Source organism: Aptenodytes patagonicus, chromosome 2, assembly GCF_965638725.1.
Source record: "Aptenodytes patagonicus chromosome 2, bAptPat1.pri.cur, whole genome shotgun sequence".
NCBI classification, from domain to species: domain Eukaryota; kingdom Metazoa; phylum Chordata; class Aves; order Sphenisciformes; family Spheniscidae; genus Aptenodytes; species Aptenodytes patagonicus.
The window spans coordinates 143,288,309-143,299,013 of record NC_134950.1 but is presented as its reverse complement, the minus strand read 5'-3'; positions in this window follow the sequence as shown (position 1 = coordinate 143,299,013).

The window sequence follows — 10,705 nt, the reverse complement described above, 5'->3', positions numbered from 1 at the left end:
GCTGTTGAAACCCGCCGCGAAGTTTCATCATGCGCCTCCCCGCCCTGCCGGCTGGGCCACGGGCCGGGGCCCGTCCTCGCACGCCGGGCCGCACCGCACCGCACCGCACCGCACCGCGGCCTTTCCCTGCCGCCCCGGCTCGGGGAGCCCCACGGCAGGGCAAGAGCCAACTCGCAGGCCAAGAAATCCGGGGTCTGTCACCTCCCCTGGACCGCTGTGTAGAAAAGCATGCACCACTAGGCATTGCTGGGCTCACTAGGCTTACGAGGGCAGCTTGCAGCCATCAGACATCCTGTCCCTGCAAATCTGCCCTGAGTTGCGCCTTGTGTCGTGTAAAGTGAAAAGAGCTCAGACACCTGCATGTGGTTGCCTTAAAGCCACTTTTGGTTTGGGAGAGAGTGCTTGCAAAGCTTACGCCTTTGGAAGCATTTACTGAGGACTTAGGATTTTGCTGTGTAAAACTCGTTTTTGAATAATAGATGCTATGGGTAAAAAGGGATTTTGATGCCTACCTGAACTTTCATTATTGGACAGTTTTGCCTTTGAGAGTGTTAAAGTAAATGGAATTCAACTCTGAAGACTAGGATGTGAAGTGGTAAATATAAACCTCAGTTCTCCACACATACTTCAAGAGAGCCACTAGTAGTAATTTGCATGCGGTGCACTTTCATAGCTAGCTTTAGTGGACTTAGTGTAAAACTGCAGCGCTGTGCATAAAGTTCTTCAGGTTATGCAGGCTGTCAGCAGTAAGTGTGGTCTGCGTGTAGAATTTTAAAAAGACCTTTAAGAAGCTGTTAAAAGGGTATTTTTAGGCTTTAGAAAGAAAAATGTGTTGAAGCGGCCTATGCATGAGAAGTAGACTGCAGCACTGATCAGGAATAGATGTAGGAGGTTTCTGTTAAGCACAGCTTCACCTAAACACAGGACTGGCCTTGGCAGAGGCAAGGCTTTGGGCAGCCTGCAGATGCCATGTGTACAGTCCTCGGAGCTGTACGCTGCCTGGAAGAGCAGAGTGAAAGTACATGCAATGGCACACACTGCATTCTGAAAAACTACAAGAAATAACAGACAAACGTTGTATTAACCTAGGTTGGTTTGTTCTTTTTTTTTTTTTGTCGGAGACTTTTGTAAACAGCTTTTCTTTACATCTTTACTTTTTTCTGCACAGAGAAAAGATTTTTGGACGAGTCTGCTTAGGCTTAAGTTGTTGTCTGGACATTTTCATTTTATGAGCAATTCCTGGTTCATAACTAGATCTCATACAGTGCTTTACAATAGTAAGTCACAAACCATTTGGTAAAATAAGAATCTTTTCATGGAGAAACTGAAGCAGGGAGGGTGAGAAGCAACTTGCAGAAAGTGGCCCGGTAAGGCTGGGCAAGCACAGCTGGGGAAGAGTGAAACCTCCTAAGTCCTCATTAATGACTGCATCCTTAGGGCACACTGGGTAACAGCCACATATTTATCCTCCCCTTTACTACCACTTTTAAAAACTGGGGGTAACTGCTGCATTTTACTATGTCTTGCATGTTTAATCCCCTACTTTAATGGAGTTAATGGTGTTATATATATTGGACTAGTGGCAGAAATACCACACACAATCCGTTTTTAAACATTGACAAGTTACTGTTTGATAGTTACAATAGCACAGGTAATAACTGATAGTCCCTGTCCTTTTCTAGCCTTTTCTCTACTATTGCCAAGTAGCCCATTACAGTCCCTTTACGTTAAGTGTCATTCTTCAATATCCAATCTTTTCTTTCAGCATATCTGCAGACAGCACTAGATGTAATTACACCCCTGTCTCACAGCTCTGTTCTTCTTAGTCACATCTTCCCTCTCGGTTTTCTCCTTCCTGCAGACATTACCATGTGTAATAGTTTCTCCAAAGCATTTTCTTCTCCACCATACTCCTTTAAAGCTGATTTTTCCCTCCATTTTTGTTGAGAGGAATTTAAGTTGATGCTAGCTGGGTGGACAGAACAGGTTTGAACATAAATATCGGGTGCCATGAGCAGCTAAGAGACTTTCTACTTTGGTGTATCATCTGTTTAGTACCTGAGAGTAACCATCTGGCCACAGGCTAAAACCATTTAAGAATGGTTGAAAAACACTCTAAGAAAGTTCCTGATTAATTAATTAAGAAGTACTTGGATTAGTTTTGTTTCTAATCAGCTGAAATGAAAGGCTAAGAGGTTTCTCTGAAGGCAACGGGTAAATGAGTAAATGAAAGGTCAAAGTGAACAGGTAAATGAGTACAATGTAGAACGAACTGTTGCAGCTGCATGACTATTACACTGAGCCGGTCACTGTCAGCCCAACTCTCAGCTGAGCATTGCTCATAACTGAAGTCTGTGCTCCTCATTTTTTCCCACTAAAGATGCACCTTTGCTGCATCCATCGGATGTGGTGCCACCAGCATGCCTGGAAGACTGGAAATCTGTGAGATCCATGAAATCTGTTTGGAGAGGAGGCAGAACTGAAGGGAAAGTGGAGAAGTCGGAGGATGTGATTAAGAGAGACATACAGTGAAGGTCTTTTGCTTTCACAGCGATGACTCACAAGTTAACAGCCTATAGTACCTGAGGGTTTTACAGGGAGTAGCCTCCTGAAGGTATCCCTCATGCTTTCTGGCTTTTTGCATGAGAGAACACATTTCAGCTGGGTTTGTGACAGTGGCTCTCCCAGCTCTCTGTTCCCATCCTTTGCTCTCACCAGAGCTATGCAGGAAAACAAGATCTGAAGTAGAAAACAATGGCCAGACTCAAACATTAGAGAAAGACTTTCCTTTTTCTGTCAGCATCAAACGCACATACTCTGCAGTTTCTCAGACAGGAATTGAACACCCTTTGTTAATGGTGAAGGTTGCCATGAGTGGATTCATGGGCCAGGTCGTTATGATGGGCAGGACTGTGAAACATCAGAAATTCTATTGATGTGCCTCGGCTCAGCCTTGCACCAGCCCTTTACACGGCAATTGCTAGTGAGTAGCAGCGGAACGCAGGCATTCTGCACCCCGCCTGACCATCTACATAGTCACAGGCCATTAAAGCTGCTTCATCAGCAACAATTTGAGGGACGATAAGGATAATGCTGAAACACTTTCTATTTTTGAAAAATGGGAGATTTTGGCTGTGGGAAGGAGAGGGATGTATCTCGTCTACTCTCTCATGACTCCCTTTGCATCCAGTATCCATTTTTAGTTTGGGCCAACTACTCTCCATCTGGCCTTGAACACATCCTGACTGCAATAGCAATACTTTTTTTTTTCCTTCTCCAATCCTAACTCGTGCAGTAATGGAGTCATGGGAATAGGTGGCTTCAAGTTTCCAGATGCCTCAAACTGTCCTTTTCTCAACTCCCAATGACTGAATGTTCATGATGTAAGCTGGGCACAGATCACCAAGAAACCTGTATTTTCCAGCTTGAATTTTTTCCTTTATGTATTTGCTGCACAAAACTTTGCCACGCATCGTCACAGGCCCAGCTGAATGGGATATGCCACTGTTGTTTTGTTTGTGTTTGTCAGCATCTACAAATCACTTTGGCGTTGAAATCTGTGAACTATACTTTATACATTTACATCTTCTGTCCCTGAATGTGCACTAATAAGAATCTAATGCCGTTCTTGGGGCAGGGCGTTAGTGTACAGCTTCATTTCCACCAGGAAAGAGGGACTTTAGACGGACATTGCTCCATGATCCAGCATTGTAGCGATAACAGAAAATCAAGTGGCAAACGGCAAATGCTCTTTCTGGCAGCAGCCTAGTATATTTTCTAGGGCAGGGACTGAGCTTGAAAGCAGAAGGTTGTATCTCCTAATGAGCCACACAGAAACATCCATGTGCCATGGTGGCATTGGCAGGCCATTTTACACTGGGAGAGATCAGTGGTGGGCAGGACTCAGGGGAAGGGGGAGATCAGTTCCTCCTCCCCAGTTGCATGGGTTGACATAAATAACGTATCTCATACCCTGGCTATCTTTACAAATATAAAGGCACGTTGGATACATGTACATTTAGTAGGCAATAGTTGTAGTGCCAGGTGTTCTGGTAACATGTCTGACATCTGAAACGTATGGTTATATGTCAGGGATATGCATATGCAGAGAGCAAAGGCCTTTTCTTATTTCGGTTTTCCTTCCCCAGGAGAATAGCAACACGATGTGCTCTTAAAGTTTGAGTGCTTGCACTCAAGATCTCAGGCAGAACTGTACTTTAATCCCCATATCTGAGTGCGGAAAAAAGTGAAACGCGAACTTGCCAAATTCAAAAGCTGTTTGGAGATCCGTAGCTTGAAGCGAGGTAGGCTCACATTTGTATCACTTGGTCTGCCTTTTACCCAGTGGGGCTGCACCGCATGCCAGCTAGCTTTGAGCTTGCAGCTTTCAAAGAACTTACCGACCTAACAGAGCTGTTTGTTCCTATAATTTTGAATATATTTATTTTTCTTTTTTTCCTCTCTGTTCCTTTCTCCTCCTTTGGAAGACATTTAAAGGACATGCAGACTACTTGTCTCTCCTCCAGACAAAATCCTCTTCCTCATGGTATGAAAAGTAGTTGTCTCTCCCACTGGGAGTTCCTATTGCTATAGTCTCTCTTATTTAATCCTTTTTCTTTTCTTTCTGCTTAATTATGTTAAGCTTCAAAACAAATAAGACTTGCTCTGACCTCGGAGTTAGAGGTCACAGCACTGAAGTGTTAAAAGAAAATCTTTTCTAGAGCCTGGGCATTCAGAACTTCAGTAAAGTACTAGGAAGGCATGTCTAGTGCAGCAGCAAGGGAGAACACAACGTAAGGTGATTTGTTACTGCCTCACAAAAGCATTTTCTCTACTGCCGCATCCTTTTTTAACATCCCAGCCCTTCCATTATCCCCCATGTTTCTTAGCACAGGCAAGAAAGGGTTATTGAAAGAGCTGTTGGCCATACAGTGCACATTGCAGGCATGGCATATGGCATACCAATGGCTCTATTGTCAGTCGGCCCAAGACCACAGAGGAATGAAACATTGCTGACTTTAACTGAATAGTGCTCTTGGCTAATGAGAAGGGATCCAGTGTAATTTATTCTCTCGTCCTGGGGAGGGGGGCTGGAAACAAGCCACAAACCAAGGAACTATTACATATGCTTTTTTAACCGCTTGCAGAATAAGAAAGAAAAATTAGTTGTCTGATACTGATTCTATAACATAAAGCGGAATAATTCTCTAGAGTTTTTAGAGCCATACTGGTAGAACTAATTTAAATTCTGGTTCTTTTTCATACAGTAAGAAAGATTAGGTGTCAGCTGAATTAGCATTTAAACTAACCATTGTAGTCAATATAGCAGGATTAACTGCAAATTACAATCTTCAGTTCACTTTTTCATTGTAATTCGCCCATTGTGAGATTTTGCCCAGTTCAACAGATGTTTTGTTTAATACAAACAAGATCCTTTTCATCTAGAATACAGCTAAATTCTGCTGTAAGAGGCATGGTTAGCTGGTATAAAGCTGTAACAGCTAAATCCATGCTTGAACATATATAACAGAGACTTAAAATACATTGGAATGTATTTTTCAGCTGGAATAACCGGACATAATTCTAATAAAGTTATTTTGACACACATCAGTTGTGCTGCTTAAGTCTTTTAAAGCACTGTATTTAATTTTGTGATTTGCATCTAGGAGACATCTAAAGTGTCCAGTGAAATGTGCTTAAATGCATGTATATACTCTCCTAAATACAATTAAGAGCAATAGAGGAAGAAGAATAACAATTATTGAACACTGCATTGGGATCTTTTTTTTTTTAAAGCCAGTTAGATGGTCTTTGGTTGATAAAAGACTGAGAAACTATTCTAAAACACATGACTGCAGCTGCTCTTTTCCATCACTAGGTCGAGCTATTACTTCAAAATGAGAAACCATCACCCTGCTAGTATTGTCATTACCAGAAATAGAGGTGTAGAACAAATACAGCAAAGGCCTGCAATGAAATAACTAGACTGGCAAATGTAACACTTTGCAGTGTGGAAAATAAACAACTGCACTATCACATACACTAAGCCAATTATTTTCTGTAAAAGAAAAAGATTTAATAGTGAAAGTAACTTTTTCCCGTTTTCTCACAGAAGTACACACTACAACAGAGCTCACTTCACAGTATGTATTGTTGTCTTACTAATTCTGTTAAATCAAGCAGTATTGAACCCTTCAAATGATTGCCTTGTTTCTTCATTATAGCTACTTACTCTGCTTTTTTCCTAGGAATTAATGCTGAATTCTGTACAGAGGTAAACTTCTGTTGTTGTTACTGCTATCATATAAACCGTAAAATGGAATGCCTCTCCTCCCTGTTCTTCCCTAGCTAGAAACACTAACAACAGACTTAGCAAAAACAGCTTTGTCTCTTTACATATAAAGAGAAGAAAGAGAATTCCTGATTAGAAAAAGAGAAGAAAACCAAAAAGAGAAGAAAACCAATTCTAAAGGAACTCAAAATGCAGTATCAATTCAAAAGGATTAAGAGAATTAAACAATTAATGATTGCAAAGTAGAAGAAGAGTTAGTTCTGCATTCTAATTCTTATTGAACAATACCTCATCTCTTACCACAGATGCCAGATAATAATGTGGCTATTTCTACTAACTGAACAGGATAATTTCCAATATTAATTCCAACATTTTTGTTAAGCTATTTTTCTTTGGGGGGGTGTGTGTCAAAGAAAAGTAAAGAAACATGAGCCAACTAAAGTCTTCTATCAACTCTCATAGAAATACAATTATACAGGAATGGTACTTTATAGCAGCATTACTTTGAATCTCATTTTAGCTGACAACAATCCCCTGAACCTCTTTGCTTTTGCCAGGAACAGGTACGAGATAGGCAAACAAAAGAATGTATCCACAAGTGTTGGCTACACCTCAAGCTATTCTGAAATGCATGTCTTTTATTAGAGATTTTATTATTAGAGAATTTATTATTTTATTATTATTATAGGATTTGACAGAGAAAATATTTGCACTTGCCTTGGCTAGCTTTTCAGTTTCATGCATATGTAAAATAAACAGAAATGTACTTATCTATACAGAAATACATCAGTAACAAGAATAAATCATAGAATCATAGAATAGTTTAGGTTGGAAGGGACCTCTAAAGGTCATCTAGTCCAACCCCCCTGCCATGGGCAGGGACATCTTCAACTAGATCAGGTTGCTCAGAGCCCCGTCCAACCTGACCTTGAATGTTTCCAGGGATGGGGCATCTACCACCTCTCTGGGCAACCTGTGCCAGTGTTTCACCACCCTCAGCATAAAACATTTCTTCCATAGATCTACTCTAAATCTACCCCCCTTTAGTTTAAAGCCATTCCCCCTTGTCCTGTCGCAGCAGGCCCTGCTAAAAAGGTTGCCACCATCTTTTTTATAAGCCCCCTTTAAGTATTGAAAGGCTGCAATAAGGTCTCCCTGAAGCCTTCTCTTCTCCAGGCTGAACAACCCCAACTCTCTCAGCCTTTCTTCATGGGAGAGGCGTTCCATCATTTTTGTGACCCTCCTCTGGATCTGCTCCAACAGGTCTGTGTCTTTCCTGTGCTGAGGGCTCCAGAGCTGGACGCAGTACTCCAGGTGGGGTCTCCCCAGAGCAGAGTAGAGGGGCAGAATCGCCTCCCTCCACCTGCTGGCCATGATTCTTTTGACGCAGCCCAGGATATGGTTGGCCTTCTGGGCTGCGAGGGCACATTGCTGGCTCATGTCCAGCTTTTCATCCACCAGAGATGTATTTTTCTTAAGTGCTTAAAGTAGCTTTTGTGCAGCCATTTCTATAAATAAATCAGGGCCAGAGGAGGCTGACTAATTATTAGCACACTCATCGGTGTGATTTATGTCCATGCCAAGTAGCATTCCTTGAGAAAATCTCTGGGCAAGGTTTACAGAGTAACACTTGCCAAGAGCTATTTCTAAAGGGCAATATGGACAAGACTGAGGTTTCAGTCCATCCACAGAGTAGCCCTCCAAGGGAATCCCGGCAGAATTCCTAACCCGTCAGTGCTCCTGCATGCCTTCCCACCACGTCCCACGGCGCTGAAAACGAGTGTCATTTTCTCAGTTTCATGGTAGGAAAATCTCATTCTGGTGGGCTGCAACACAGCCCTCAGCTTACTTTGAACTGAAAAATCGTAAAATAATTATGTCAAAGAATGGTCCCTGGCACTGTTTCATCCATAGGAATATGGATGTAGTCCAGAGCACTCTGAAGTAGGCTTTGGGGCAGGTCCGTAAGCAGGATAGAAACATTGTGGGAAGTGCTTTTCTCGCAGAATTTCCAGGATGATAGCTTATTACATTTTGTCTGATATTTCCAATCAAAATACAAAGACATTTAATAGTCTTTAATTTCTGTAATGAACAAAACCCCTTTACTTCAAATTGTTTTAAAGTGTTCTTTAAAATATTACTTTTTTAGCAAGATCCAGTGATCAGTTCCTTATTCTGCCACTCAAAATGTATGACTCAAGTTTTTGGCACACGCTGAATATTAATCTGTAAGTTGACAATGGCTTGTTTTAAGTCGACTATTTGTTGCAAGCAGATCTTATTAACATGAATAGCAGTGTAGACATTGTACATTGTTTAAATGCAGACAGTATTTCTAACTGCGCAGCTCAGTAATGTGTATTATTACATGGCAATTCCACTATTGTTTGTGCAAGAAATATAGTGAGTAAAGTTCCGTATCATAACAGGATGTCAGACTTTCATCCAGCTGGTGTTCTTACAGGTAGAAGGAAGGTAGGGTGATACACTTCAGTACGGAGAACCCTCTTACTTCTTTATTACATTATAATCCGCTTCATCTCACGCAGTAATCAAACAGATTACAGTAAATAAGGTAAATTAATTTTACAGCTCTGTATATGTTTCTGACTGTTCCAGGACACCACAGCACCAAATTAGTGTGTCCTGTCCCAAGTCAAGTGGGCAAAGGTGCGGTGGTAAAGTGAAACTCCATTCACTTTCCTAAAGGCCTTTCTTCTGCTCTAGGAATTAGGGTAGGCATGGATGATACTCGTACTTGATCTGGTCCGTTGTGCCTGCAACCACGATTTGTGGGCTCGCAAGCTGACACAGAATGGCTAATAGGTTCTTTAGAGAAGAATGGCCTCACTGAATCTGAACGGTTAAGTTAGTGGGATTTTTTATAAATAATATTAAGCAAATAAGGCATTACATTTAATATGGTTGTCTGTTTGACCAAATAGGAGTGAACAGAGAACGCAAAAGTAGCTTTCAGTCAAAATATATGGAAATTATTCATCAATATGTATTTTCATGGTCTTGCTGATGATCCATAAAAGTAATGGCATAAACAGAGTCAAGATAAGACAATTTACAATTGAACAAAATGTTAAGAAAACAAAATAGTTATGAATGGAAGTATGTAGAATTTGATATGGTAAAGCTGGTTCCTTGTCAGCCATTAGCATGTAGAAAGCTGCTTACAGAAGGAAATCCCAGTTTCACTGCAGATATTTATTAGATATCCAATTAAATATGTAAATGTTATGTGTGTAGTCGATGACTTGCCAAATCGCACACTCTCACAACAGCTGTAGCATTTTACCTTCCACCTTGTGTCAGCTTTCTTCTTTAGAAACCTGTATTCTCAGACTCCTGCACATGGAAACAAAGAGAGTTGAGAGCAGTAGCTGATCTGTGAGTGGGCTTTTATGGTAGGCACATACTCCGGAGTGCTCTCCAGAGGACTTAGGGGTGAAGATGCCCAGCCAGATAGTTCGCGAAGACCTACCTAGTGATGAGTAAAGGGATTGAGGGCCTGCTACCCTGCTTTTGCCCTGCACCTTTTAGAAGCATGCCGGAAGCAGCCTTTATGTTGAATATGGCTAGCCCTCCTAGGTAGGGAAAGATCTCATTCTTTTGTATATACTGACATGAAGACCAAATTGATTTATTGCCTTTTAAATTAAATTACTGAAAATTTAATTTCCCTCTCATTTGTTCCCAGCCACACATGCCAGAAGGTAAGTGATGTGAATCTCATTGCCATATTACCATGATACCAGTGTGTCCCCCATCACTGCCGGGCTTTCTCAGTAGCAGAGGAGAGTCTCCCGTAGAAGTAGCACATTTATATAGAAAGGGACTGTGGTCTAGCAGATCTGCATGCCCTGCAAGCAAAAGAGAGCACCAGGCCTGTCCCCTCCCTTCTGACCCAGAGCAAGAGAATGGCTGGCTTTTCCCTCCACATAGCTACACAGAGGCAGTTTGTTATGCAAAGCAGTGCTGCACAGCTGAAGGTGTGGAAGTGTGTTTGCTACCACTGCACACGCAGGGCAGCCCCTTGGAGGGGCACGTTCCCTTACTCTGAACTGCCAGAGATTGCTCATCTATCCCTAAGTAAAAAAAAACCTGCTTCTTATGTGTGGTATGTAGATGTCTAAAATGTTAAACAGCCATTACAATGTGGCCAAACCAGTCACATTTGTTAAAGCAAACACTGTGTACACCAATATTAACAGGCAAGCCGTGATTGACTTTTGTTAAATCACAGCACCTTCCACCTTCTCTCTTTGAAATTTGCCTTTTAAACTAGCCTAACAAAGAGTGAAACGGCTCAATGAACATGTCAATATGAAAAGGTGTAGCACTTCATGCATACATATATATGTGTGTAATATACATGGGCCACAGTCCTTGACAGTAGAA